Genomic DNA, 24,603 nt, shown 5'->3' on the forward strand with positions numbered 1-24,603 from the left:
AATGTATAAGTGTTCTCTTTTCTCTGCAACCTGGCCAGCATCTGCTGTTTTTTGACTTTTTAATAATAGCCATTCTAGCTGGTGTGAAATGATATCTCATTGTGGTTTTGACACGCGTTTCTATGATGACTGGTGATATGCAGCATTTTTTCATATGTTTGTTGGCCACTTGTATGTCTTCTGCAGAGTGTCTGTTCAGGTCTTTTGCCCATTTTTTAATGGAATTATTTGTTTTTTGCTTGCTGAACTATTTAAGTTCCATATAGATTCTGAATATTAGACCTTTGTTAGATGCACAGTTTGCAAATATTTTCTCCCACTCTGTAGGCTGTCTGTTTACTCTGTTGATAGTTTTTATTTTTGTAGTATAGAAGCTCTTTAGTTTAATTAGCTCCCATGTGTCAATGTTTTGTTTTGTTGAAGTTGCTTTTGAGGACTTAGCCATAAATTATCTCCCAAGGCCAATGTCCAGAATGGTGTTTCCTAGGTTTTCTTCTAGGATTCTTATAGTTTGAGGTCTTGTATTTAAATCTTTAGTCCATCTTGAGTTAATTTTTGTATGATATATGGTGAAAGGTAGGGGTCCAGTTTCATTTTTCTGCACACAGAGAGCCAACTATCTCAGCACCATTTATTGAATAGAAAGTCCTTTCCTTGCTGGGTGTAGTGGCTCATGCCTGTAATCCCAGAACTTTGCGAGGCTGAAGCAGTTGGATCACCTGAGGTCAGGAGTTTGAGACCAGCCTGGCCAACATGGTGAAACTCCGTCTCTACTACTAATAAAAAATTAGCTAGGCATGGTGGCATGCACCTGTAGTCCCAGCTACTTGGGAGGCTGAGACAGGAGAATCGCTGGAACCCAGGAGGCAGAGGTTGCAATGAGCCAAGATCGTGCCACTGCACTCCAGCCTCGGTGACAGAGCGAGACTCCATCTTAAAAGAAAGAAAGAAAGTCCTTTCCTCATTGCTTATTTTTGTTAACTTTGTTGAAGATCAGATGGCTGTAGGTGTGTGGCTTTATTTTTGAGTTCTATATTCTGTATAGTTTGAAGTCAGGTAATGTTATGCCTCTGGCTTTGTTCTTTTTGCCTAGGGCTGCTGTGGCTATTTGGGCTCTTTTTTTTTTTTTTTTTTTTTTTTGGCTTCATCTGAATTTTAGAATCGTTTTTTATAGTTTTGTCAAAAATGACATAGATAGAAATAGCATTGAATCTGTAGATTGCTTTGGGCAGTGTGGCCAATGTAATGATACTAATTCTTCCAATCCATGAGCATGGAATGTTTTTCCATTTGTTTTTGTCATCTATTATTTCTTTCGGCAGTATTTTATAGCTGTCCTTGTAGAAGTCTTTCACCTCCTTGGTTAGATGTATTTCTAGATTTGGGGTTTTTTTAATTTTTTTTTTTTTTTTTTTTGCAGTTATTGTAAATGGGATTGTGTTCTTGATTTGGCTCTCAGCTTGAACATTATTGGTGCTTACAAATGCTACTGATTTTTGTACATGGATTTGTATCCTGAAACTTTACTGAAGTTGTTTATCAGTTCCAGGAGGCTTCTGGCAGAGTCCTTAGGTTTTCTAAGTATAAAATCATATCATTAACAAAGAGAGATAGTTTGACTTTTTTTTTTTTCCTATTTGAATGTCTTCTATATCTTTCTCTTGCCTGATTGATCTGGCTAGGACTTCCAAGAATTTTTTTTTTTTTTTTTTTTGAGACAATCTTGTTCTGTCACCCAAGCTGGAGTGCAGTGGTGTGATCTCGGCTCACTGCAACCTCTGCCTCCTGGGTTCAAGTGATTCTTGTGCCTCAGCCTCCCGAGTATCTGGGATTACAGGTGCGCACCACCATGCCTGGCTAATTTTTGTTTTTATTAGTAGAGGCAGGGTTTCACCATGGTGGCCAGGCTGGTCTCGAACTCCTGACCTCATGTGATCTGCCCACCTCGGCCTCCCAAAGTACTGGGATTACAGGCATGAGCCACCGCATCCAGCCAAGAATTTGTTTTTAAATAGTACTTTATATTTGCCCAGACATGTACCATACCATTCATTTCTTCCTAAAGATCTGAGTTTCTATCTCATATCCCTCTCTTTAACCTAAAGAACTTCCATTAGCATATCTTGTAGTGTAGGTCTCTTAGGCAATAAATTATCTTAGTTTTATTTTATCTACCAACAATTTTCTTTTTGCTTTTATTCTTGAAGGACATTTTTACTGAATACAGAATTCTGGGATGACGGTTCTTTTTTCTTTTAGCACTTTAAAGATATTATTCCATTGTTCTGTGACCTCCACAGTTTCTAATAAAAAGTCCACAGTCACACTATGTTGTAATGTTTTCTCTGTCTACTTTCAAGATTTTCACTTTGTCTTTGGATTTCAGCAGTTTGACTCCACTAGGCCTAGGAATTATTTTCTTTGTATTTCTTCAGGTTAGGGTTCATTAAGCTTCTTGAATCTTAGCCTATTGCAAAATTTGAGGTATTTCCTACCATTATTTCTTCACTTTCTTTTTCTGATTCATTGTCTCTTCTCTTTTTCTGAGAGTCCAATTACATGTTCCTTATATCTTTTGCTATTGTCTCACAGGTTCCCAAATCTCTGTTCATTTGAAATACATATATTTCTCTTTCTCTTCTTCAGACTAGATAAATGCTACTAATCTATCTTCAAATTCACTGACTCTTTCTTCTATTACCTCCATTCTGCTATTCGGCCCCTCCAGTGGATTTTTTATTTAACATATTGCGTTTTTTTAGTTATAGAATTTTCATTTTGATCATTTTACAGTTTTTATTTCCCTGCTGTTTATCATCTTTTCATTCATTGTGATCATATTTTAATCTATTCTCTTGAGAATAATTATAATAGCAGCTCTAAAATCTTTAACTGCTAATTCCAACATCTAGGGCAAGTCAGAATTGGTCCCTATTGATTGTCTTTTCTCTTGAGAATGTGTCACTTTCTTTGAATCTTCATATGTTACAAAATCTAGGATTATATCCTAGACATTGTGAATATTGCTTTAGGGATTCCAAATCCATTAGTGTATTCCTTGAAAAAATGGGGTTTTTTTCTTTATGAGACTATTAACTTTACTCAAGTTGCACATTCTGACTCTTAAGTGGTAACTGAAATGTGAAGTAAATTATTTTAGTCTCAGATGAAATCCATCCTGTGCTTGGATTGTAGGGAAAATGGACTGAGGAGTCAGTCAGAAACTTGAGAAGAATTTATATATGGAATTAGGGATTTCCCTGCTCTTGATTTCTCTTTTCCCGGACTCCCCAGTGACTTTCCACAAATTGTAGTTGTCCTAAGTTCTGCTCTCCGGTTCTTCATAGAACAGAGCTTTCAGACAAAGGTTCCATATTTGTAGAGAGATTTTAGTCAGACCACATGGGACCAACTTTGGCCTCCCCTCTGGGTAAAAGTCATAAAAATATGTAACTCACCCTATGCTGATCCCTTTTGCCAAGTTGTAGCTCCCCTCCAGTATCTTCCTGCTTATTTTTACTCTTCGGTGCTTTCAGATCATAGTTTTTGTGGTTTTGTTGTTTGTCTTTTGTATTTTGCCCATAGTTTATCATATGAACCCCTAAAATAGTCCCCATTCTTAAGAAAAAAGACAATCAATAGAGACCAATCCTCCGCGGGAGGGTTGAGTCCTGCAGCAGTCACTAAACCATAAAAGCAGCACAACTCTTTCCTTGTCCTTTGATTATCAATATAATATAAAAGTTAATTATGCTGCTAAAATATACACTCAAAAATGGTTAAAATTGTAAATTTTATGTTATGTCTGTTTCACCACAATAAACATTTTAAAGTTAATTATGCTACCTAAATATCTAACTTAGTAAAAGGCATTTTAAGTTTACGTTGGAAAACAAATAAAATAAGAGTTCAGTAATTTCATAAGCAAAAACAAAAAAAGTTTTTGCAGAGCCACTATGAAAAAAAAGACTTCACTGATGATTTTCTGGAACAGCAAAGTACAAAACATAGTATCACTGAGAGAATGATGAAGGATAACAAAGTATTCTAAAGACACATTGAAGGGGCTTGACCTTTCATCTACAGAAAAGATTCTACCTACACATTCTAGTCCAGTGTTTCTGTGACTTAATGTGCACACAAATCACTTGAAGGTCTTACAGTGCTTAGCCTTATCCTGAGATATCTCACTTACGCATGAAACCTTGTGATTCGTAACAAACCTATGACTTATATTTTACTTATATTTTAATTATCTGCAATAGCAGATGATATGAAAGTATGGAGAGGGAGACAACTGAAGAATGGCAGCTCTCCCTATGGGTATGTAGCCCTGGTTTCATATTAATGGGCATCTCATGTGAAGAATGCCTCTTCAGTGGTATATAACAAAACATCTAAAAGAACACAAGAAAGAATGACAATGTAGACCAAATTCATAAACATTTGACAGGACCATTAATGAATATCTCAATTAAGATATATCCTCCTCTACCATGCACTCCCTTAACTAAATTCCAGTGAAACCACTGGTCCTACAGAAGCGATGAAAAATTAGTGTTTCATATTTAATATCTATGAAAGACATCATTAATTGATCATGATGCAGTTCCTCACTGAGTCTACACTCAGTCTGTCTGAAAACAAGATGTAGGGTCAGCACTAACACTGATAACTACTTGCCCTCCTATCTTAGAGCTTTCCTATCACAAGATGGATAGCAGTCAGAGATGACAGCCGGGAATCCTCCTCTCCATTTGGGCAAAGATCTAAACGGAGAAACTGATCAAAGGAGTGTGGGTAAACATACTTCAGTCCATTTTCCCTACAATCCCTAAATTATATCCAGCTAACAAAGCCTTGTGTGAACAACAGTGGATACATGGTCTCAGAAAACACTTTCAATTGCCTATCACTGTCTCGGTATCGCTTCAGGAGCAAAACTTATGGAATACTCATTCCCCATGACAACACATCTCCTTTGATTTAAATAGTGCCTCACCTGACAGTTAATGCAGACCCCTCCACCAGCATAGATGCCCTGGGTATTCAAGCTTGCCTGCTGCCGCTCAACATCTGAATCATAGTAACAATCACTGGCATGGCCGTGGCAGTTGCATGCTGAAAAAAAGCATATTAAGTCAATATTCTCATCATTACTATCAGAAGCTTAGTAAAGAGCGTAAATAGTATTACTGCTAATTAAGCTATAAAAAAGCCTATTCTGGAACACCCAGGACACTCTTAGTGGAAAATTTTTCGGGATTTTTACACAAAGGCCAGGCTATACTAAGATACAGTTTAGAGCTGCTTTCATTTGATATTCAATGAGAGAAGTTTCTCTTTTTTAAAAAAAATACTACTTGGGGCTGGGCATGGTGGCTTAGCCTGTAATCCCAGCACTTTGGGAGGCCAAGGCAGATGGATCAAGAGTTCAGGAGCTCGAGACCAGCCTGGCCAATATGGTGAAACCCTGTCTCTACTAAAAACACAAAAATTAGCCAGGCATGGTGGCATGCGCCTGTAGTCCCAGCTACTCAGGAGGCTGAGGCAGAAAAATCGCTTGAACCCAGGAGGCAGAGGGTGCAGTGAGCCAAGATCTCACCACTGCACTCCAGCCTGGGCGACAGAGGGAGACTCCGTCCCAAAAATATGTGTATATACCACTAGAGAGGCTGAGGCAGGAGAATCCTTGACACCAACATTTTCACTGTCAAAAAAGATACATCAAAATGTCAACTAAACTTTGTGAATGAAGAGAATATTATTACTACCACTATTATAAACTATTACTAACAATAGTAATTGAGCTCTTGACACACTGTGAAAAGTGTTTTACATGAATTATCTCATTGAATCTGCACAGTAACTCTCTAAAGTAGGTACCATTATCCCTATAGCCCAGACTGGAAAGCTGAGGCTTAGAGAGGTTGAGGAATATGCCCATCGTTACACTGCCCATAACCAGAAGAGGCGAAATTCTGACCTGTCTTTGTTTGACTGCAGAACCTATGCTGTTAGCCAATACTCTAAACCTTTCAGTTCAACACTGTCTGGTAATCAACTGGGAATAATCTTAAAGTTTAATTACAGGGGAATGACTAAGCAAGCAACAGTATATTTGCTCGACTCTAAGTCCTATGACGATAAGGGCTGCATGTGTTTTGTTTGCAACAGAGCAAGGTTGTCAGCACACAGTGGGTCCTCAACAAACACTTGTCAGATTGGAACAAAACTCTGTACCATCAAAAATGATGTCAAAGCATTTTTAAGGATTGGGAAAATATAGGGAAATATCTAAAAATATCAAGTGAAAAAAATTAGGATATAAAATTAGATTATATAATCTTGAGTATTTAAAGTATGTATAAAAATTCTACATATCTAACAAAATATGAATAGTAGCTCTCTGCTATGGACTGAATGCTTATGCCCGCATCGCCCACCAAATTCATAGGTTGAAACCTAATCACCAGTTATTAGGAGATGGGCCCTCTGGAAGGTGATAAGTGCCCTTATAAAAGAGGCTCAGAGAGCTGCCTTGCCCCTTCCACCTTGTAAGGACACAGCAAGAAAGTGGCATCTATGAACCAGAAAGCAGGCCCTCACCAGACACCAAACCTGCTGGTGCCTTGATCTCGGACTTGCCAGCCTCCAGAACTTTGAGGCTATTGTTTATAAGCTACCCAGATGTTACAGCAGCTGAACAAACTAAGACACTCTGTTGGGGTAAATTCTTGGTGCTTTTACTTTATTATTATTTTTTTAATTTCCAAGTTATCTACAAGTAGTATATAATACTTCTAAAATTACAAAGTATAATTTAAAACTCATTTGGGATTGTCATCATTGCCAAGATGAAAAAGATTTAACATGAGTAAAATTCTTATTCTTTCTTAGGCAGACTATATATTCATTACATTCCAATTACATCAAAATGTCCAAGTTCTTGTTAGTAATTTGTATGTTTTAATCAAATCCCCAGGTGACTACGTGAAGGAAAACTTAATTAGATATGACACAAATTACCCTATAACTTGTAAAACAGGCTGAATGCTTTCTTATCTTTATTTTCTCTGTGGGGCCATGATTTTAAAAATTCAAGGCATTTATACTTACTATGTCAGTCATTTCTTAAGAAGTCTGTTTATTTTGAATTGTATATTTCAAATGGAATTTAGAAAGCACCTAATAAATGGAACCTGATAGGTCTGACTTCCATGCACTATTTTTGTAACTTTTAACCATTTAATACATTTTAAAAGGATAAAAACTTGGCGGGGCGTGGTGGCTAAAGCCTGTAATCCCAGCACTTTGGGAGGCCGAGACGGGCGAATCACGAGGTCAGGAGATCGAGACCATCCTGGCTAACACGGTGAAACCCCGTCTCTACTAAAAAATACAAAAAACTAGCCGGGCGAGGTGACGGGCGCCTGTAGTCCCAGCTACTCGGGAGGCTGAGGCGGGAGAATGGCGTAAAACCTGGGAGGCGGAGCTTGCAGTGAGCTGAAATCCGGTCACTGCACTCCAGCCTGGGTGACAGAGCGAGACTCCGTCTCAAAAAAAAAAAAAAAAAAAAAGGATAAAAACTTAGTAAAGGAGGTTTAATTTTTTTCATGTGTGTTGGAGTGAAGCATGTTATTTACAAAGGCGTCCATTAGTCTGGAAAACTAATCAAGTTGCAAATACTGGAATTCATGTAATTCAATCCAAAATATCCTAAATCAGTGTTTGAAAGCAGCGAAGAAACAACCCCTGATTATTTTTGTTATACCTTTCTCTGGTCCCCTCATCTGGGGTGAGGAATGGGGAAGTCATTGAGAAGGAACCGATCAGCTGTGACTCTAAAGTGAGGCGGCCATCCGAGTAGCACCGGGACTCAGAGATGCGCCAGAGCATTTGCCTGAAATGGCCGCAAGACCATCGCAGAACTTTAGCGTCTCTCAAAACTCCCTTGGAAGAGCACTGGAAATACCTTTTACATAAGTCTACTGGCCATAAGAGATCATCAGTCTTATCTCTTAATACTTTTTGGTCAAAAAGTATAAAGTCCTATAATCCCAGCACTTTGGGAGGCCAAGGCAGGCAGATCACAAGAGGCCAGGAGTTCAAGACCAACCGGGCCAACATGGTGAAACCCCATCTCTTCTAAAAATACGAACAAACAAAATTAGCCAGGCGTGGTGGCAGGTGCCTGTAATCCCAGCTACTGGGGATGCTGAGGCAGGAGAACCACTTGAACCTGGGAGGCGGCGGTTGCAGTGAATGAAATGTTTTCTGTAATTGGAATAAATATGTACCTTCCCAAGAAGATTGATTTAGAAGAAAATCTATAGTTGGATGTCTTAGGGTTTGTTTGTTAAAAATAACAGTTGTGTTTCTTCTTCTTCTTCTTTTTTTTTTTTTTTTTTTTGAGACAGGATGTTATTCTTTCACCCAGGCTGGAGTGCAGAGGCAGGATCAGAGCTCACTGCACCAACTCTTGGGCTCAAGCCATCCTCCCACTTCCACCTCCCAAGCAGCTGGGACTACAGGCCTGCACCACCACCTCTAGCTAATTTTTGAATTTTTTTGTAGACAGAGTCTCACTATGTTGCCCAGGCTGGTCTCCAACTCCTGGCCTCAAGCAACCCTCCCACCTTTCCCTCCCAAAGTGCTGGGAGTCACCACATCAGGCCTAAAAAAAGAATACTTTTCTTACTTTATGTCACACTGTTAAAAGCAGTTTCCTGTCTTTTTTTCTTCCTTCTCTGGTCCCCTCCATCCTCCTCAATCCTACCACATTACTCTTCCCAGCCCTCCACACTCCAATACTCCCAGTTTCCTGTTTAGACTCAACCTTGCCATCTTCTCTGGACCTCGGTCCTCAAAATAGTTGATTGCTATCCAGTATCACATCCTATAAAATGGACAAGGGGTTAAAATTTTATAGTGGCTGCGTCATATTTATGATTGCTAAAAAGAGAGGTCAACCCATTAAAGCACTGCGCCCCATCATGCATGGTCATCATCATTATTGTTCTTTTTCTTCTCATATGTACATCTGAATTCAGAGGGCACTTTTCCCTCCAGTCAGTGAGGTTCTTATTACAATAGACAGACCTCAGACCCTAAGACTGACATGACCTCAGCCTCCTCACTAGCATGGGGAAAACTGCCTCAGCCCCCAGGGAGAGGAGGAGAAGGCCACGTGTGGCCCCCACCCCAGCCCCACACCCACCTTCACACTCATGGCTCTGCTCCCACGCGGCAGGCTGCCAGCGCCTCTGATTGTACCCTGTGCAGCAGCGATCACACGTCTCCCCACAGGTGTGGTGCTGGCATTGACACCGAAACCTGGGCATGTGGGCGAAGTGCATCTCAGTTATTGAAAAGTTTTGATGAGGATCGGTTGATCCTATATGTGCAAAACTGACACACGAGTCATCACGGTTATCCACGGCACCATTCATTGAGGAATTAGGAGAACACAACACTTTGCAAGTATTATTTAAGCCTCCCATATCCTGCGTATTATCTCCATTTTACAGATGATGAGACTGAGATTCAGAGGTATTAAGATACCTGCCAAAGGTGAGGCAGTGATAAATGGAGAGCCAGCCTTCCAAACTCACTTGTCTCTGAGGCCCCAGCTCTGTCTTCTCTACCCCATTGTTACCATAAATGAACACAGGAGCACTCAAGTGCTGAGTTTACTGAGATGTGTTAAGTATCACAGCTGCATAAAGATCTGGAGTCCTATGACTAAGATTTGCTCAAGTTTCTCACTCTCAACCTGTGGTCACGCCCAGAGATTTACACAATTCAAGAGCCAGCTGCTAATAAGATCCCAGAGAGCTCTGCTTCCAGAGGCGGCACCAGCTCCATCACCAGCCAAAAGCTGAGACCACTCAGCGAGGCAAAGGGTTAAAAGTCTCAGTTCAAAAGGGTGTACATCCACCTTAACATTCCAAGTTAAAATGAAATTGTTTCAGCCTTGGCTTTGGATTGGAACTCCAAGCTTTGAGCTCCCTCCTTCTGTGCTTGAAAGAGGATTCAAAACCATTGTCCAGCACTGGTGTGATTCCGTCTTGGTCTTGCGCAGCTGTCTGTGGAGCGGGAGTCGTTCCTCTTCGTCTGCCTTTTCTCTCTCACCTAACAGCGCGCCACCACCCCACAGAAGATTCGATGGATGAGCCACCTGAGGCCTCAGAACTATCTTTTTGGCAACTGCTGGGGGGAGCTGGAGGAGGCCAAGCAGGGTCTGGTGGCAGTGAGGGTGGAGGCTGGGGAGGGGACTGAGGAGGAGGAGGAGACTGGGGAGGAGGAAGGAGAGGGGAAGGGTTGGAGGTGGGAATCCGGCTGCAGCCCTGGCTGCTGGAGAGCGCCAAGCAGGCTGGAGGCCTGAGGGAGTGGGAAGAGCTCCTGGATCTGGAAGGATGCGAGCCAGGAGGGAGCCGGGGGCATGAAGGGGTGGGAAGACGGCCTGAAGCCCCAGGAGCGTGAGCCAGGCGAGGCCCGGGGCCTGAGGTAAGGTGGAACCCAGTTCGGGTTGCCCGGGGTAGGCCTCGGAGCTGGGCGTGCGTCAGGCCGGCATGGTAGGCTTCTAATTCCGGGCTGGGTTGGTCCAGGAGGCTGGGTTGGTCCAGGAGGCTGGGTTCGCGGAGAAGCACACGCCTCCCTGTTGGAGGAGGGCACGGACGCACAGCCTAGGGTTGTTCTCCAGTCCCCAGGCCTCAGAGTCTGGGGCTCCTGGACCCACAATTCACCCGACTGCTTCAGCCAGTTACTGGGGCGGGGCGAGGCGGGGGGCAGAGAGTGGGAAGCGGGGAGGCTCGGAGGGGACTGAGGAGGCAACCACCACTGGGAGCACACGGTTGCCACGTGGTTGGGGAAGGACTGGGTGCAGGCACCGCATCCAGGGCCCCCCTGAGTCCTGGCACTCCCGAGCCTGGGATGCTGTGGCTCAGGTGAAGTGGGCTGGTAGTACCAGGATTCTGGAATTCTTTGTCCGGCCCTGACAACATCTACTGTGATGGCAGCTCTCAGTTTTGGAGCCCCTTTCCTGTCTCACTGTGGTAGATGGAACTTGCCCCACTTTGCGGATGACGATACTGGTGCTCAGAGATAAACTCACTTGACGAAGGTCATGATTGTAGGCAGAGAGACTAAATCTAAACCAAGATGCTTCACTCCATAGCTGGTGCTTCATGAATATCGTGAATATGAAAGAGGCTTTGGGTTTTGGTTGTGTTTTTTGGGGGGGTGGTGAGCGGGGGTGTCCCCGCATGCCGCCGTTTGTGCGGCATTGAGCAAACAGCTTTTTTTTTTTTTATTATGAGAAACTTGCAGTGTTCAGTTTGAGTCAAATAAAGACCCGAGACTATTAAAACAACAACAACAGCAACACGCCTCGTCTAAGAAGGCTCTTGGCTGTGCCTGCAGGGATTCCATCAACTCTTCTCTAAGGGAAGCTGGTGTGGAATATACTCAGTTCTATTCCCAAGACAGGGTGTCATCCCTCTCCATACTCAACTGCCTGGTAAAGCACATGGACATAGATCTACCTGGCAGCACAGAACAACTGGCATCCAAATGGGCTCTTGTTGGAGAGGCAATTTCAGCTCATTGCCAATTAAACATTTGGCATTAGCTAGACTACAAGATTATTTAGGGAAGACTGCTTCAAGAACATGTAGTGTTAGGCCGGGCGCGGTGGCTCAAGCCTGTCATCCCAGAACTTTGGGAGGCCGAGACGGGCGGATCACGAGGTCAGGAGATCGAGACCATCCTGGCTAACACGGTGAAACCCCGTCTCTACTGAAAAATACAAAAAACTAGCCGGGTGAGGTGGCGGGCGCCTGTAGTCCCAGCTACTTGGGAGGCTAAGGCAGGAGAATGGCATAAACCCGGGAGGCAGAGCTTGCAGTGAGCTGAGATCCAGCCACTGCACTGCACTTCAGCCTGGGCGACAGAGCCAGACTCCAGCTCAAAAAAAAAAAAAAAAAAAAAAAAAAAGAACATGTAGTCCAACTCCACACATAGGGGGATTAAAATTCAGCATAGCAAAAAAAGGAGCTGGATACCCATCTGATTCCCACTGGCACTGCCAAATCACTGCTTTTCCTCTCTTGCAGCCCAGGCTGATGGTTAATAATACATCTGCTGTAAAGATGTTATTTAAAGATGTCATTGGTTAGAGAATTCCCTTCGTGATGATCACTCTGCCCCACTCCTAGGGAAAATTGTTATTTGAGACTAGTATCAACAATCATGCTTTTTCTAAGTAACTTATTACTTTTTAGCTTGTGATCATAGTGAAATATGAAACCAAGCAGATTTCCCTTTTTGAGTTGGCTGCTAAGAGGCTCAGAATTAAATTTGAGGTCCTTCCACATATCCATGCAGCAAGGTCAACATGGTACACATGCTTGGTTAACAACCCCCCTTCTTGAGTTCCGCCTCAGTAGCCAGTAACTTTTTTGATAGTCTGGGCTTGGCTCTATCCATTAAGTTTCTGAATCCCTTTAAACTATTATAAGATTTCTACCTCATCATGGATGTGGATTTCATCAGCATTTGTTCAAGGTCAGCTTGTTGGGCAGAAGCAAACCAGCAGACAAGAAAAGGCAGGCAGTCATGTTGAAGTGGATTGCTGCCAAACTGAGCCTTTCACGAAGGCTTAGGGAGACCTCCACACATGTGTATTGGGAGAATTAACCACCCAGTGTAGAACTCCTCAGCTCTGCCAGGGTCTCCAGGGTTCAGTAGCCTTTCTAAGCAGGAAGTTCATGCCCTCTGTGATAGCATGTACTCCTTTCCCACATGGCACTATTTTGTTCCAGGCTCAGCGACATTAGCTGGACCTCTTCTCTCCTCTCTCCAACTCAGAACTTATTTGACCCGATTTCTAGTGTCTTAGGGAGACAGGACATTACAGGGTGGAAATAGATTAACGATTAATAAACAAGTCATTTTCCACTAAAGGTTAATCATTTGGTGTGTAACCTCCCTCAACAGCACTGCTGGATCCTTGAAGTAGGGACAAAAACGTTAAGGGCTATGGGTGGTCAAGGAGAAGGGCCCCACAAAGCATATCACAGACCTTGAGAACTAGCAATTCTGCCTGAACACAAAGCTTGACCTAAAGAGGCACAAGCCTGAATCTGACTAAAAGTGAAATATATCTCTGGTAAATGCTGCTCTTGAAACATTGTAGACTTTAGGTTAAACATTGAGATAAAATGATTAGTATATCTGGCATCCTGTAATTTCCAGCCCTTTAAAGTATCCCTCTTGCAGTGGTAACACAAATGTATTGCTGAACACTTAACATTTAAGACTCATGCATCTTATTGTATGCAAAATATACTCAAATTAAAAACAAAAAGGATACATTCATGTTCACAGCAGCATTATTCACAATAGCCAAAAGGTGGACGCACCCCAAGTATGTATTCACAGATGAATGGATAAACAGAGTGTAGTATATACATATATACAAGGAAATACTGTTCAGCTTTGAACAAAAAGAAAATTTTGACACATGCTTAATATGGATGAACCTTGAGGACATTATGCTAAGTGAAATAAGTGATGACAAATTTAATAAGCCAGTATTTGTTGCAAAAGGACAAATACTGTATGATTCCACTTATATGAGGTACCTAGGATAGTCATGATGATTGCCAGGGGCCAGTGGTAGGAAGAAACAAAGAGTTGTTTAACAGGTATAGAATTTCAATTTTGCAAAATGAAGAGTTCTGGAGATTGGTTGCACAACAATGTGAACATAGTTACCGCTACTGAACTGTCACTTTAAAATGGTTAAAATAGTAAATCTGATGTGTATTTCACCACAATTTAAAAAACAAGGATTTGAAATGTAAAGCCCAATCCCATTAAACTAGGAATGACAAGTTTTATTTCTCTTGCCAGCTCTAATCAATTGGCTGCCTGAGGTATGTCTTGGGGGTGATTTGGTGGCTGGGACACAGATTATCCAGAGTGCTGTGATTGATTAGCCATGTCTGCCAGGGCCCATAGTGATTATATGAAAGAAAGTGGAGAGTTGGTGGAGAGGAGGCACACACCCCCACCTATTCATTGATCCTGAATCATTCCTATTGAGGACAGGAACCTAGAAACATTTAATGGGATGCAAACATCCACTGAAATAATTAGACTTATTCATAGTAAGGCTGAAAAAAATCTGCATAGTGTACTTACAGTTTTTCAGGATTGTTTGCATTGCACACTTCAGCATGGCCATTGCAAACACACCGCCCACCAATGCTGATGTCCTTTATGCTGTAATAATACTGCACGACAGAACACAGAACGTGCAAGTTTCACTGAACAGTGACAAAAACTTTCTCTTACTAGTTTTTAACCCACATCTGCTGCCTCTGCTTCCCTTTTAAAATTCTGTATTCTTGAGCCCTACATTGGGATGTAACGTGTCTTATAAAATAAACACATTCCTTGATAAAATGTAATAACATACTGCTGAATTTGTGCATTTAAAAAATTCAGATGCTTGAAGTTCATGAAGGGAAATTGCCTTAGAAAAGAATCATACTTTATAGCCTATAGGAAAGGGATTAAGAACGTCCAAGTTTATTTTTATGTAAATTAAAATAATTTTTACATTATGTTTTACACAAATGAATTTTATACATTGAACATATTTATTTATCAAAACTGAATTTTTATACCAAAAAGGTTGCACTTGCTTTGTGCAAAATACTATCCCAGGTTCCGGGAAGGGAGATAATATTTACAGAGATGGATCCAATGCATCCCCAAGACTGGAGGGGCCACCAGAATTTGCTGAAGCCTTCCTAGCACAGGGTCGGAAAGACTAGAGTCAAAGTTTCAAGCTCCAGAAAGGCCAGAGAGAGCCAGCTCAGATCCAGCTGAAGATCAGCCCCTAAACCAGGCCACAAATATGTGTAGATCCTCTCATTGACAAGGCCCTTCTCCAATATGTTGGAGGCCTCTGCAGTGGTGACAATAGGCAGCTCCTCCTGCCAGCTCCTTCTGCCAGCTCCCTTCCTTCTCAGACTTGGCAGGAGACTGCCCAGGATTTGGGAGGAATGTGAGGACTGTAGAACAATCTTTCTCATTGAGGCCATGCTGCCAGTGAGAAGAATATCTGTCAGCGAGAAGTCTTTGAATTCACAAGGACAAGAGGGTTTTTGTCCCTTTATTGTTGTTGTTGTTGTTGAGTGTGGTTGCCTTAAAGAGCCCTATTGATTTAATGTTGGGGTTCTGTTCTGGTTCCCTCATTAAAACCTGTTAAAGTGTCAAGGCTTCCTGGAAACATCTTAGTCTGAAGGCATTAACAGCCCCCCTTGTTAATACAGATAAAGTCAGTATTACCAGGGCTTTCCATGACAAATTAAGACTCAGGGGCTTTCCTGCTGGCCACTCTGAAAGTTCCCCTCCACACGTGTTAAGGGCAGCAGCAGCAAGAGAAACCCCCAGTCAGCCTTCACCCAGCAGCACATGTGATGTGTGTCATAAAGTAGCTGGTATCATATTCCTCCATGAGAGAAGCAACCTAAACTTGGGGGGTTAAGATTATGTACTATGTATGCGGTACACTCCATAAAATAATTATTTAATGGAGAGGCCTGTATTCATCTAAGTGAAAAGTAATATACGTAGATATATATGACTGCAAATCTTGCAACCCCCAAAAAGACAATTTAAGAAAAAAAAAATTGGTAAGGTACATTTGTGGCAGTGCTTCAGGGCACATGGAGGAACAGCAACACAGCCCGGCTATAGTTTATGAGAAAGTCTAGCCCTCCCTTGCAAATATCCATCCTCAGATTCAACACAGTCCCCAACTACACAGAAGCTCAGAGGGAGCTGAGGAGAGCAAAAAATACAAAAGATAGGCCACCTACACCCAAGGTGCCTGCCTTTCTGTAAAATGCTCGAAACTGTGGCAATACTTACACTTTTCCCTTCCTTCCTTTCCCAGCTCTCTGATGTTACCTATATAAAAAGCCAAACTCTATAAGGTGCACTGGGCATCTTCCATTCACCCTCCAGGTCTGCTCTCCTCCTTCTCCACCCTGTCTGTGCCTGGGAGGTGAACTTTATGGCTGCAACCAATGGACTGTCTTTCTTTCTGGCTTCTTGTTTGGTTTGGCCAATGGAAGGCACCAGCAGATCAGAGGGTGGAAGAAGAGTGAGCTCAATATATTTATTCTGTGGGCTCCCTCTGTGCCCAGGAGACAAGTGTACTGCCCTGACACCTGAGAGTGAGAGATGTTCATGGGGTACCTCCAACACAGGAGAGGGCGCTAGTGCTCACCAGTACCTAGGTGCCTCCATTTCAGCTAGATGACATCACCAAGCCTCCTTGCATCTAAGTGAGGCTATAATATGACCAGTTCTTGCCCATAGAAATAACCTCTGATGAGAAGCAGGTAGATTTTTCTCTACACTCTCTCTTCCCTCATCTGATGACCAACACGTAGGGGATCCAGAGGAGGACTGTGAGGTCCTACCGAATGGCTGCATCTCTATATAGAAAGAACCTGCTTCCCTGAATGACTGTGTGAAGCCGATCCTACCTGCTGACCCATGTTAAACTGTCATATGAGCAAGAAACAAAGCTTTATTTTGTTAAGCCACTGAGATTTTGGGATTGTTGACTGTAGTATTAATTATCCCATCCAGACTAGTACCAGACTGACTATAATTGTTTGCCTTTCATCTTCTTTGAATATAATGATTTTTCTTCAAACAGCCATTTTTATACATTATTAGATATAAAACTCCTAATTATATCTAGTATTTCAGACAAGAACAACTCCCACACCTACATCATTACAGGCTACAAAGGTTACTTAAAAGAGTTCAAGGCAATTAATTTGGTAAGCCAAAAAAAATGAATAAATAAAGTAACAAAACAAATGCTCTGACTACTCACCCGCCGAGTGACAGTTGGATCTCGCTGGGCTTTGGAGATGAGGTGTCCAAGAAGCGTATTGGTTCGAAGAAAACGCAAGCGGATGTTTGTTGCCTTGGTAAACTCCCTCAGGGTGTGAGAGAAAGTAAAATTTTTTGCACCTGGACGACCGTTTATCAAGGACACCACAACCTAAAACGACCACACACACATAAAGGGGGAAAAGGTTCCTTTTATCAAAATTTAGCAGCAAGTAAGCAAAAATAACTCACATGCCCCAAGGCACTTGGTTTCTCTAAGCCATTTGATATTCGTAGGGGGTCTTGGATCTTGTTTATGTCTAAAAACATCATTGCTAGTCCCATCTTCCCTCACACTTCCTGGTTCCAAGGTCTGGCAATATGTCTTTGAAACCTGGACTCTTGAGAGATGTTATCATTTCATTTTCAAAGCCTTTGTTCTATCAGTGTAGTTGTGGGACTGTAACACTATGAAATGTTGAAAACATAATGTTACAATCTGTAAATATAAGGACACAACTTTGTTAAGCTGCATCAAAGAAACAAAGCTAAAGTAACCCAAACATCTACATGAGGTTGAAAAAGGAAATCTCTAGATATAAAGTTTGACAGTAATGCGGGGGGAAAAGAAATCTGTGTAAACCCTCCATTTTGTTTTAAAGCCCAAAGTGACAAAGCCCAAGTGTCAGCCATTGGAAATATGAACCACTCATGAGTTGTCAGAAGATACCACATCCACATGCTCAAGTAAGGTCTCTCTACTTAAAGAGAGGGAGGCTGACACCTTTGATGGAAGTTTATTTGAAACTCAGTTCATATTCATTATAGCCTCACAATTTCCAGGGAAATCTTCACTGATTGTTTCACCTGAGTTTGCCCATCTCCCTTAACAATAGCCAAGCTAACTTTACAAGGGCCAAATGCAACCTCACAGGGACAGCAATTTTTTTCTCTCCAACAGATTATACCCATTCTACCAAAAGGGATCAGGGATCAGGTAGGATCAGCTCCATGCAGCCATGCAGTCATTCAGGGAAGCAGGCTCTTGCTATCTAGAGATGCAGCCACTCTGTAGGACCTCAGAGTCCTCCTCTGGATCCCCTACATCTAGTCATCAGATGAGGGAAGAGAGAGTATAGAGAAAATCTACCTGCTACCACCAGCCCCTCCTCTTCTCACTCTTACAGGGGATCATGGGATCATGGGTGAAGAGGTAAGGGGTCATCATTTCAATTACCAGCAACCCACTTTCTAAAAACATCACCAGAAAGGACAGTTCAAGACCTGTGAGCCTTGAATCAAGAATCCTGACTTTCTGGGGATAACTGAAATCCCCCAACAGAATTTCCAACCTGGTTCATTCTGGGAGCACTCAATGTGATTCCTTAACTGTTCAGTCCCAAGCCCTGTTTCCATCTTGATCTATGTTAGATGTCCTTGAAAGTGCAAGTTTCGCAATTATGAAAAATTGGATATCCTCATGTTCATTTCTGAGTCTTATCTCTCCCAGTCTTCCAAATCTACTTACCTCACCATTTTCCAAAGGTACAATACGAGAATATTCAGTAACACAAAGTACATCATCATCCCGGGTGACAGCCATATTTGCCTCCCGCCCGAATTCTTTTAAACAGTCTACTTTAGAATCTAGAAGGAAAGTATTTCAACATTATATAACAAAATATTATCATTTTGTTGCAAATCTCTTAAGAAGACTTACGTTTCCTTAAGAAAATACACAAAGAAAGAAAGAAGAGAAAGGCATTTAAAACTTTTAGAGAAAAGCTGAGAATGGAGTTTTTAATTCATGAAAGAAAATACCAAGCCATTTCAGGCCAGTTGACTTTCAGTGGCAATGCTTGGAGATGCAGTGCTAACTCCACACTCCTACTTAGGAAGTTTATCTTCTAAGGAAACCTAGTGGAAAACCCAATGCCTTTATAAGCAAAATTCTTGTCCACCTCTGTTCATCACAGGGTTTAGAAACCCTGACATTCTTCATTAGTGAAGATAACAGAGTCGAGGTGAGTAAAGCACAGCATAGGATCTATAAAGATGGAACTTAGTTTCTAATTCTGCATAAAAGGAAAAAGATGGGAGATTACAGTTATTAAAGTCATCTCATCGATTCACAGCTTCTACCATCTTACAGGTGCTCCCAAATAGTGCCAAGAACTGTTATCATAAAAGGAGTTTCTACTTCATTTCTGCATGTGGTATCCTTGAACACATGCTTGAGAAATGGGAATATTCTTTTTTTTTTCCTTTTTCAGATGGAGTCTCTGTTGCCCAGGCTGGAGTGCAGTGGCACAATCTCAGCTCACTGCAACCTCCACCTCCTGGATTTAAGTGATTCTCCCACCTCAGCCTCCTGAGTATCTGGGACCACAGGTGCACACCACCACACCTTGCTTATTTTTGTATTTTTAGTAGAGACAGGGTTTCACCATGTTGGCCAGGCTGGTCTCAAACTCCTGACCTCAAGTGATCCACCTGTCTTGGCTTCCCAAAGTGCTGGGATTACAGACATGAGCCACCACGCCCAGCCAATGTTCTGAGAGTAATTTAGAGGTTAAAAGTGACCAGTCCCTAACTAGTCATACTGAGAGATTATTTTTCGTTTCTTTTCTTTTTTTTTTTTTTTTTTTTTTTGAGACGGAGTCTCATTCTGTTGCCCAGGCTGGAGTGCAGTGGTACAATCTTGGCTCACTGCAACCTCTGCTTCCTGGATTCAAATGATACTCTGACCTCAGCCTCCCAAGTAGGGACAACAGGCACGTGCCATGATGCCTGGCTAATTTTTGTATTTTTAGTACAGACAGGGTTTCTCCATGTTGGCCAGGCTGGTCTCAAACTCCTGACCTCAGATAAACCACCCACCTTGGCCTTCCAAAGTGCTGGGATTATAGGAGTGAGCCACTGTACCCAGCCAAGATTAATTTTCTAATTAAATCCATAGTCTTGATCTGTTCCAAGTAATTAAAGCCACACATAACATGGTAGACAAGATTACTTACGAGCAAAGTATTGCCATGGTGAGTAGGTGCTTCCAAAATCTACAGATCTTTCCAAGACCCAAAGATCAGGGCGAGGAGAATTTGCAAATTTGATTAAAATATAGGCCACATGGAAGAGCTGATAAAACAAAAGAGATACAGTTATTAAAGTCATCTCATCGATTCATAGCTTCTACCATCTCTATATGATGCTGATTCCCAAGGCAACACGTCCCACCACAACCCCTTGCCCAAGATCCCGATCCTGATTCCTAACTGTCTATTGGACATCTCTGTGGGGAAAAGAAAGAGAGATCAGACTGTTGCTGTGTCTATGTAGAAAGAAGTAGACATAAGAGACTCCATTTTGTTCTATATTAAGAAAAATTCTTCTGCCTTGAGATGCTGTTAATCTGTAACCCTAGCCCCAACCCTGTGCTCGCAGAGACATGTGCTGTGTTGACTCAAGGTTTAATGGATTCAGGGCTATGCAGGATGTGCTTTGTTAAAAAAGTGCTTGGAGGCAATATGCTTGTTAAAAGTCATCGCCATTCTCTACTCTCAAGTACCCAGGGACACAATACACTGCGGAAGCCTCCAGGGACCTCTGCCTAGGAAAGCCAGGTATTGTCCAAGGTTTCTCCCCATGTGATAGCCTGAGATATGGCCTCGTGGGAAGGGAAAGACCTGACCGTCCCCCAGCCCAACACCTGTCTCCCAGCCCAAAACCCATAAAGGGTCTGTGCTGAGAAGGATTAGTAAAAGAGAAAGGCCTATTTGCAGTTGAGATAAGAGGAAGGCATCTGTCTCCTGCTGGTCCCTGGGCAATGGAATGTCTTGGTGTAAAACCCGATTGTACGTTCTATTTACTGAGATAGGAGAAAACAGCCGTAAGGCTGGAGGTGACACAAGCTGGGGGCAATACTGCTCTTTAACGCATGGAGATGTTTATGTATATGCACATCAAAGCACAGCACCTTTTCTTAACCTTGTTTATGACACAGAGACCTTTGTTCACATGTTTTCCTGCTGACCCTTTCCCCACTATTACCCTATTGTCCTGCCACATTCCCCTCTCTGAGATGTTAGAGATAATGATCAATAAATACTGAGGGAACTCAGAGACCAGTGCCAGCCCAGTGTGGGTCCTCCGTATGCTGAGCGCGGGTCCCCTGGGCCCACTTTTCTTTCTCTATACTTTGTCTCTGTGTCTCTTTCTTAGTCTCTCATCCCACCTGATGAGAAATGCCTACAGGTGTGGCAGAGCAGGCCACCCCTCCACATCTCTACCCAGGGGCAGCCTCTCAAGCTGATCAAATTCAAAATGAAAATCATTATCTTTCTTTCTCCACCAAATATAGACATTGATCATCATCTTTGTCATACCTTAACCAATATGCCATTCCATTTCAATCAGTCTACAGTGCATCTTAAAGTCTATGCATTCAGAAAAGTCTGATGGCAAGCAATAGTCATCGCATGCTAAGCCCTCCCAGGGCCAAGAACCAACAGAACAGCCCAGAGTGTTTCCCAGCAGTGTCCTAACCCTGGTTCCAGGTTTTAGAGAGATCACGGCTGCCAGAACTGAAACCCGAGCAGCTGTTTGATGGAGTGGTAGCACTCCTTCCCTGTGGATCTCCTCTGGTCTCATCTTTTCCTGATTGTTCTCCCTCTTAACAGCTTTCTCGTTCACTCTCATCACTCTTTTGCCCGTGGCCAGGATGATGCAAAAGTATGGAAGAGATGAAGAGGGGCTTCAGTCCTGCTTTCTTCACCTCCCACTCTTCAGCTCCACAGCCAGAAGCCTTTGCAGTTTATTCCCATTCCTTCCCCCAAAACTTATTTGGCTTGAATTTTGAACCCTGAGGTTCTATTTCCCAAAGAGCCTGGTATGCCATTGAACCCAGTGTTAAGCAAATCTATGTTAATGTATTAATGAGTGAGGATTATCCCCACCCCACTCCAGGCTCCCTGACCCCAGGCAACAGATTTCCCGGTGACTATCTGAGGAGCACTCCCCTCTAGCCCAGTAAAGCCCTTTGAACCACAGGCTCCTCTAGTTGGGGAGGAGGGAGTGCTCAGACCCTGTGGGTTCCTTTTTTTTCCCAAGGGAAAAAAAAAAAAGGAGTTTCATCTTAATATTTTTCACAAACAGTAGTATGATAAGAGTTTTTCATTTGTTTGTTTTTTGTTTTTTTAAGTCTGAGAACTGCCAGCTAATGTAAACATTGCAAACCCCAAAACAGAAGGCAAAGTATCTAGGACAATGAGACTCAAACTTTTTGTTCTCAGGACCCCCTTCATATTTTTAAAAATTATTGAAGACCTAAAAAAGCTTTCGTTTGTGTGAGTTCTATCTATTGATATGCACCATATTTAAAATTAAAGTTAAAAAACTTTAAGATAGATATACTATCAATCATTTAATATAATAAACATTTTACATGTTAGCATAAATATATTTTTATTAAAAATTACTATTTTTTTATTTTGAGGCGGAGTCTCACTCAGTCGCCCAGGCTGGAGTGCAGTGGCGCAATCTCGGCTCACTGCAAGCTCCACCTCCTGGGTTCATGCCATTCTCCTGCCTCAGCCTCCCAAGTAACTGGGATTACAGGCGCCCGCCGCCACGCCGGGCTAATTTTTTGCATTTTTAGTAGAGACGGGGTTTCACTGTGTTAGCCAGGATGGTCTCGATCTCCTGACCTCGTGATCCGCCCGCCTTGGCCTCCCAAAGTGCTGGGATTACAGGCATGAGCCACCGCGCCTGGCCAGCTATATTTTCTAAAACATGAAATTTTTGGTGAGAGCAGTGGCATTGCTTTACATTTTTGTGAAGCTCACTAAGTATTGGGCTTAATAGGAGAAAGCTGGATTCCCACACCTGCTTCTTCATTCACTCTGATGTGATATGTTGTTTGGCTGACGTATTTGAAGATCTAGCCTCACATAGATCTGTAATAGAAGAAGGAGGAACACTGGCCTTGTAGACCTCCCAAAAGGTCTTGGGGACCCTCCCAGGTTCTCATCCATAGTTTGAGAACCACTCCTCTCAGGCACAGAGATTTACCCCTTGCTCAAAGAAGCCCCTTTGCTTATCTCTGAGGAAGGAAGAATTGTCACACTGATTACTGGAAACCCTAAGCTCAGCCAGTTCTGTCCCTATCAAACATTTGCTCTTTGATCTTGAAAAAAGTGCTTATTTGGGCTCAGGTTAACACTCCCAAGTTGTCTACCAACATGCGGAAAAAGCGATCCAACCTCATAAAAACTAATTAGGAATTATAAGGTACTCTGAAAATCATAAAGCAATACTGTAAAGGTAGGTGTAACAATTTCCAAAGACACATCCCATCATTATGTAGTGAAGGAATTCATAGGAAATCCAAGAATTCCTGTTTGGAAAATCAGAGCAAATATATTTCGCTAAAAACTCTTCGCACATCTCTCTCAGACCACATCAAAATAAGGCCACTGTTAATTATGTGAATTCGATAGACTACAAATGAAACTTTTTTGAATACAGTAATCATTCAAAGCATTCTTAATCCCTTCCACCAAACTCCCACAATCATAGCACACATAGCCCTCTAAACTATTTATCTAATAGGTCATGATTTAATGAATACTGTCGTTCCACGTACCATGTTAAGCACTTGACAAACATTCTCTCATTTAGACCTCACAATAAGAAGCGGAGTTTTATTAATCACACTTTAAAGTTGAGGAAAGTTTAGAGAGGTTAAGTAACAAGCCCACACCTTGCAGGAATAAAAACACTGAGCCTAAGTGTATTCCACCCACTAAACGTTTGAGATGTCACAGGACCTAATAGGTACTGAATATTTGACCTGTTTCATCTTGAGGAGAAGAAGTCATCAGAGAAGTACCAAACATCATTATTTCCCAATATGCTAAAGTTCTATTCTACAGAGCCTAGGGTGGGGCGCTATGTTATGATATATCTCAAGTGTTAATTGAGGGCATTGGTTTTCTATTTTTCATTTTATTTTTGAGACGGAGTCTCGCTGTGTCGCCCAGGCTGGAGTGCAGTGGCGCGATCTCGGCTCACTGCAAGCTCTGCCTTCCGGGTTCACGCTGTTCTCCTGCCTCAGCCTCCTGAGTAGCTGGGACTACAGGCCCCTGCCACCATGCCCGGTTTTTTTGTATTTTTAGTAGAGATGGGGTTTCACCCTGTTAGCCAGGATGGTCTCGATCTCCTGACCTTGTGATCCGCCCGCCTCGGCCTCCCAAAGTGCTGGGATTACAGGCGTGAGCCACCGTGCCCGGCCAGTTTCTGCCACTACAAAGCCATATGAACGAAGTAGCTTCAGTGGCTCAGAAGGCAGCCTCTCTTTGTTTAGTTTCATCTTATTTCTAGGTAACATTTGATCCCTTTGAAGCATTATGACACTTAAAAATCCCAACTCTAGCAGCAACTGATGTTCCCCTCTGCCTGTTACAGTATCCTGCCACCCAGGCCTAACTTAATAACTCCACTGATGGCACCAACTCATCTTCCAGCACTAATTAGCTAGAACATGCCACTTTTCAATGTTTCCCTCCCATTTTTGTCTTAGGAATTATTTCTGAGGTTCCCCAATGTATGTTTATGTGCTCTGAATATATTGGTAGGGTGCGTCTCTTTGGTTTGGATCCCATTTGCACCAAGCGACTA

At 42.3% G+C, this 24,603-nt stretch overlaps 1 pseudogene across 1 annotated transcript in view; it reads right to left on the minus strand.

Moving 5' to 3' along the window:
• The window catches only part of LOC144336427 (laminin subunit alpha-3-like), a 90,272-nt pseudogene that overhangs the window by 8,698 nt on the left and 56,971 nt on the right, over positions 1 to 24,603 (minus strand). The window contains exons 3-8 of the transcript XR_013408227.1: positions 19,947 to 20,064; positions 18,458 to 18,576; positions 16,931 to 17,101; positions 14,209 to 14,300; positions 9,221 to 9,336; positions 5,003 to 5,121 (exon numbers count right to left, since the gene is read on the minus strand). The product of XR_013408227.1 is annotated as a laminin subunit alpha-3-like (transcript). The remainder of the gene's footprint in view (positions 1 to 5,002; positions 5,122 to 9,220; positions 9,337 to 14,208; positions 14,301 to 16,930; positions 17,102 to 18,457; positions 18,577 to 19,946; positions 20,065 to 24,603) is intronic.

This window comes from Macaca mulatta, chromosome 18 (genome assembly GCF_049350105.2).
Source record: "Macaca mulatta isolate MMU2019108-1 chromosome 18, T2T-MMU8v2.0, whole genome shotgun sequence".
NCBI classification, from domain to species: domain Eukaryota; kingdom Metazoa; phylum Chordata; class Mammalia; order Primates; family Cercopithecidae; genus Macaca; species Macaca mulatta.